At 39.8% G+C, this 6579-nt stretch overlaps 1 protein-coding gene across 1 annotated transcript in view; it reads right to left on the bottom strand.

The window, feature by feature from the left end:
* plxna1b (plexin A1b) overlaps window positions 1-3990 on the bottom strand; it is a 170842-nt gene extending 166852 nt beyond the window's left edge. The window contains exon 1 of the mRNA XM_082136279.1: window positions 3847-3990. The gene's annotated coding sequence lies outside the window, so the exon portion shown is untranslated. The remainder of the gene's footprint in view (window positions 1-3846) is intronic.
* Between the last annotated feature and the right edge of the window lie 2589 nt (window positions 3991-6579).

Below are 6579 nucleotides of genomic sequence, written 5' to 3'. Positions count from 1 at the left end.
TAAGAAATGCAGTTAAAAACTAGGCCTATATAACAGCTAAAGTTTACTTTGATTTGCTTGAGAGCCTTGATATGTCTCTGGAGTCACATTCTCTGATCAGATATCATACTTTACATCACACTAACACAACATATACCTTTCCTATTATAGAGCATGAGAGACCAATAGATCTTCAGGAGACATAGACCGCATTTACATTACATGGTTCAAGTGACCCAGTTCAGATTTTTTTCCTCCCATGTGGCATAGATTGGAAATGACCCATGAACATATAAGCAGGAAAAAAGCACATGGATCCAGATATTCTCAGATCAGTTTCAGACCTCATTCATATTGACATTCTGCAGGATATACGTGCGTTTGCGTCTGCCATGTAAGCGGACATATGGGATATTCTCATGTCAATGCGAATCGCACGTCATTGAAAAAGCAACGTGGCGAATGACGTCAACTCCGGTGGACACCAACCGCGATCACATGACAACCAGGGCTCTCCTCTTTTTTCTCCGCCTAAAGAGACCGATGTTTTCCTGACCTTTAAAGATGGTGCAGAAACCCAAAGCTTCTATTATCATTTCATCTGCGTCCATTTCAAATCGCACCATATTTACTTCCTTTTTCGCCCCTATGAAAATTAACCATGGTTTTATTATAGTAAAAGTGTAGTAACCATGGTTTTTTGGTGGACTGATTACCATTTGTATAGAGTTTAACTACAAAAAACATGGTTAAACTATGGTTAGTGTTGCAAAACCATGGTTAATGTGGGATGCCATTTATAGTAACCATGTTTTTTGGGGGGTTTTATTAGTAGTAAATCAATGGTTAATTTTCGTAAGAGTTTGTCAGTATGTCTACATTGGGTTGTTTTGCCAAGTGTACAGTGTAAATGCAGATATCAAATATGGGTCACTTTTAAAAGATGTGAGCTGGTCATCAAAAAATGTGGATAGTGTCAACAAATTGGAATTTGGCATCAAGACCTGCAGTGTAAATGCGGCCATAGAGACTTCTTTCAGTCATATTTTGGGACTTGAAACCATTGCGTGATAGACTGGCAAGGCGGCACACAAACGTTTACCCAGCACCATTTGAGAGACTAGCAGAGAAAGAGAGATTATAAATAGAAGTCAAACAGAGGGTGAGCTATGGGCCACAGAATGCCACAATTATGAGCTCTCATGCTGGAGCCTGGGATGTTGACAACGCAAGAGCAGCACAAAATATACAAAGGGGAGTTTCTTGTAGTTGAATACCAGCAAATAATGCATGGTACTGCCATTGGTTTTGGGGCATCTGAGTGCATTATCCATGTAAACACCATGGATAATTGTCCAGTACCATATTAAATCCATTACCATTTGATACAATCAGTGCCATGGTGGTGTAAATTGTAAAGCCGCAATCTTGCCAAGATTGTATCTCTCTCACCCACACATTTGTTAATCTTCCATGTGGCCAAATTTATTTCACATTTCCACTCATCATAATCTATAACAAAAACAATAGCCTGACTCTCTCCCTTTGTGCCCAATTTACTGCAGTGCTTGTATCTTTCGCTCCATAATTATGTCCCCACTCATGCGATTTATTTCCAATCATTTTTGTCTTGCAGAGATAAATTATTGTGGTAAAGGAGCTAATCTTGGTCATTATTTTTGCTGTGGGCCTGAGCAAAACCAGTCATGCTAGTGGGGAGGGGAAGCCTGCATGGCATATGTTCTACAGCAGCTAGCGGGCAGTTAGCATTCCAAACTCCACACATTAGACCCTTTTCACATTTGTGAACATTTCACGTTTGTCAGAAGCGGAAGTCTTCATAGTTGGGTAAACTTCTACAGTGGTGAATAAGAGACTACATTAAATATATTTTTCTTGTTCCGGTTTGCTCAAACAGCAAAAGAAAAACTCCACAGTAATGGTTACACAACTTTCAAAAGAGGACAAAATAGAGAGATTGATAACGGTAGTCAGATGAGAGAAAGATGTCAACTGTATCTTATTAGAAACACCTTCACGGTTGCATTAACCAGTTTTTTTTATTTTGTTGAGTTTTTTTGTCATTTGAAGCAAAGGCAATATAATACAAAAGTGTTATAAATGTACGTATACATTTAAAATATATATAAAACACTTTGCAGGATTACGATGCTTAAAACGAGTCATCACAGTCTGTGAAAGGCGCGAATCTGTGTAACGGATTTTCACGGTAAAAACAGATATTTTGCAGTGTTACAGGTCTTTTCTGAGGTAATGTTTGCTCGACACTACATCAGGTAAATATTCCAGACTGTGTGTGGTCTAAGAAACCTCAAACTCTAGCTAATTTTAATGGGAATTGCTTGATAACACGTTTCAAAAGTCCTTTGACGGCTTGAAATAATTTTACACGCAGGATCTGGGACTACAATCGTACATGTCTACAATAGCACTCGATGTGAATTGTATTCATAATACACATCCTAAAAGGAGGCTAATGGCTTTAACTCGCTGACCCACAGGGCCCGAAGTCGTTTTTATAGGCAAACCGTGAGATTATTCCCGTTAGGGTTGTGTTGGGAGTCCTCTTTCTAAACAAACGATTCCCTCACGCCTGATGAAACATTCCCAATTTCCATCTGAATGTCCGTCACGCTCCTAACTGTCACGTCGTGATAACAATGGGAAAGACAAGGACCATGAATAGTCGTCTGATATGTCGAGAGACCAATCGTTTTTCTAAGGTCTATTTCTTAAACCCCAGAAGAACCATCAGTAACCAAAATCCCACCAGTCCACAATAAAGCCTGCGCGAGCTCAATGGTCATGTAGGGGCAGATGACGTCTGCCAACTTCTTAGAATGGTTTATACGTGGTTTTCATGCTGCACTGGATCACATACATACATGCATACATACATACATACATACTGAATGAATAAAGACCAAGAAAATGGACAGTATGTGTAGACGCGTTCGCACACACCCACGGACAGCAGAAACCTTCAGATGCACCGCAGCAACAGCTTCCATAACCAGTTCTGCTGTTAACGCCCTTCTAACACAACACATCGAGACTAATCATTTATAAATCAATTAGCCTATCGATTTTTACCAAAAGCAACATGTGGTCCTGTGAGATGAGGGTGCCTCTTAAAGCTGGATGGAGAAACAGGAGGGGTAGTTTAAAAATAGCCCCTTTCACAAGATAGGGTTCCGAGACCGTTTTCAAATCGCGTTTTTAATTGTGTGCGAATTTCTCAAAAACGCCTTTGTAATGTCAGTTTCTTATCGGTCTCAGTAACTTTGACCTAACCCTACCCTACCAGCACAACCCGTCACCATGCCGCTTGCTGTTGTTCTTTGGGATCTAAATGCTTTGACTCAAAGCAGTTAACCACCACGACCCCAGTTTGTTCAACTCCACAACGTGTTTGGAAAGTATGCAAACCGGATCAAGTAGCCGAAACAAAACCGACACATTTGATACTGCAACACTTCCATTCAGCCGAAGCGTTCGAGGAAATGTAATCGGTAATAAATTCCCAAGCCTTACATTCCAGGATACGCGCTTGTAAAAATGTACTTCAAACAGCCAGCAAACAAACGACATCCAAATGTTTACAAAGCCTCTAAATGTGATCAATACTCAAAATCGAGAACAAGTAGAACGCTTGGTTCTTAAAGTTTTATACGTGGTCTTTGGATAGTGTAACAGCCAAATGCTGGTTTCCACACTTAAACACCACCACAGCAATGCTTAAATTACACACTACACGAGTCTAGTCTCAACACAGCTTTCCAAAACTACTCGCATTTCTGACCATTTTACCGTTGACAGTTTTGATAATCCCTGTGTGGTACTTACACGTTCGAGTGATCCTTGGATGGCATGTCCTAGTCATAGTTAAATTCCCAAACTCGCTGAAATATCCCGTTCCGTGGCGCGACAGGAATGCGTTCAGAGCGCGAGCAGCTTCGATCTGACTGAGCAGCGCGAGCACGGACTGCACTGGAAACGATCAATCACGCGCGGAGTGCGCGCCCGGTTACTCTATAGCGCCACCGCGCGGCGTGCAAAGACACGACACTCTACACTTTCTTGTGAAGTTGAAGTTTAGTGGTCAAATCAGTTTGATCCCAACATTAAACACAACACTGTATAGTACATTATAATATACAATACAGAAAATGCAATAATATTTTATAAACAATGCATATGATATAAACAATGCAAAAGCACAATACAGCAAAAGCAAATTATTGGAAAAAGTCAGTTCATTTTACAGGACAGCAATCATATTGATGCTTCTGTATTATCAGTGGCATAAAACCATTGTAAACTCGCTTATGCTGAAAGCATTAACATATATAACATTAATGTTATGGAGTTAAGTGTGTGTTTGTGAGAGCATGATTACTTGAATAGAGAACAAAAGCTCTCTCAGGCCACAGAGTCGATTGATCCGCTGGTGGTGACATCTCTTCACTCCACAGACTCACAAACATTGTGTGAATGCAAGCAAGCATGCAATTATAAGCATTTATCAATAGAAATAGTTCATTCAAAACAAATACAGAATCAAACAAACGCTACAAAAAGGCTTGAGCTGCAACAAAGCCAGATCTTGATCGATATCACCTTTCATATGATTTATGTCTTCCCGACAGTCTTTTATTCTTTCATGTTTTTTTTTTTTCAAAACCCTCGCCAAACCACATCAAAGCCTCTGTGTTCATATCGGCCAGAAAAAAAGGAAATCACTTTAATGACATGTCTAAGTATATAGGTCATATCTGGCCAGCATCTGGTTCTCAGTCCGTGCTGCTCATAATCACTTAATAAAACAACATTAATATGCATGAGTTCATTTAATCAGGTCACTTGATAAATTACAGCACAACAACAGTTTTTTTTTATTTTGTAATATAATGTAACTCAGCACATGCACTGACTGACTGGTCATCCCTCAATAAAGTGTTCAGTCTCTGTTCTTCTGAATCCTGTTAGAGGCGAAGCCACATGGCAAGGATTGGCAACCCTGCTGGGATGAGATTAGACAAGCTATTAAAACACACACACACACACACACACACACCAGACCATGTTAGTACAGCCATCCACCACATTCCACTACTTAAAGACTTCAGCCATAAGGAGATTAACAACTCTGTTTTCTGCACAGGTGTCATATGGACATCCAGAGGCACAGGAGTCATTTATTTACCATGGACGATCTCAGGGATGAATCTCATACAGAAGAAGATCTTCAGTTCTTCTAGTGTGTTACAGTGAGTGGTTATTGCAGACAAGTAAGGTTAGATCTGGAGCGACTTACAAAGCACAATTTAAAAAGTACCAAAGTGGAAACCAGCAACACTTGTGGAAAGAGGGAACTTTAAAAAAATCCATAAATCACCAACGCGTTTCGGGTTAAGAGTCTTCTTTAGGATATACAACCGACACAATGCACGCTATGAACGTTGTGTGACGTCTTGAGTGGAGCTTGAACACTACCCATAACACCCGATGTACTCGTTGCATCATAAGAAGAATGGCATCTACACTATTAGTCTCTCTGTTTATCCTGAGGTTTACCGTAGTCTGCCGGATCCGGGCTGGATGTGCCTAAACACGACCACAACGCAGCCCTGAAGTGTCAGCAGAGACCGTGTCTACTAGACTATCCTCTTCTCTTTCCCTCTGTACAGATAAAAACTATCACATGGATTAGTGGAAACGATAAAAACGCTGTATTATGCAGGCCAGACAAGGAATTTGGCAATTTCACTTCGTAAAGACAGACTATGCTCATACGCATTCAAACACGCATGACACTAAACACGTAATATGCATGTGCATGCAGTCACCGTTTCCACAGATTCACGTTTTTGAAGTTTACACAGAGATGATAGCGGTATCGTCTTCAAAACTTGTTTTCAAAAACTTGCACTTTGAAACCTATTTTATACTGAGAGAAAAGTCCAAGTATATTTCAAAGTTTGCGTTCTCAGGCCACCAAAACGCCGCTGTCGTGTAAATGAACGTCCAGAACGCATTAAAAGTTTTCTGTTTTCTGTTGAAAACTAATGATTAATAACTAATGATTTTTTACAATGGAAATTAATCAATCAAAAAAATGACTTAAACTGGACAATGACTTTCTTCTAGAGCTGCTGAACAGCCGAAACAATCTCTGATACATTAATTTCCTATTATCACTAAAATGTTCATGCATTGTGTCTGTTTATACCCTGAAGATTTGGTAATTTATAGAATTTATTTAAGTTCTCCTTCGTCCTTCTTTGCAGACAGCAATAGCATCATGTTTTCTCATACAGCATTCACTCGCGCAACAATATAGGCCTATAAGGCGTTATTAATATCCGTTCTGTCTGTTATACATCCGCTGACATAGTGCTGCAGTTTTGGTTTATTAAAATGATTAGGCTTATATTAGGCTTGACTGCAACCAGAAACCTCTCATATTCAAAGTAAAGAAAACATTCCCGCTCGACCAACCAACCAGTCATACTGGATTTTTAACTGCAAAATCAACAGAATCCAGGGAACAGACAATGGCAGACGTTATAAAGTTAA

Source organism: Leuciscus leuciscus (genome assembly GCF_965113295.1).
Source record: "Leuciscus leuciscus genome assembly, chromosome: 14".
NCBI classification, from domain to species: domain Eukaryota; kingdom Metazoa; phylum Chordata; class Actinopteri; order Cypriniformes; family Leuciscidae; genus Leuciscus; species Leuciscus leuciscus.
Note: the sequence above shows the minus strand (reverse complement) of the source record. Positions and strands in the feature narration are given on the sequence as shown.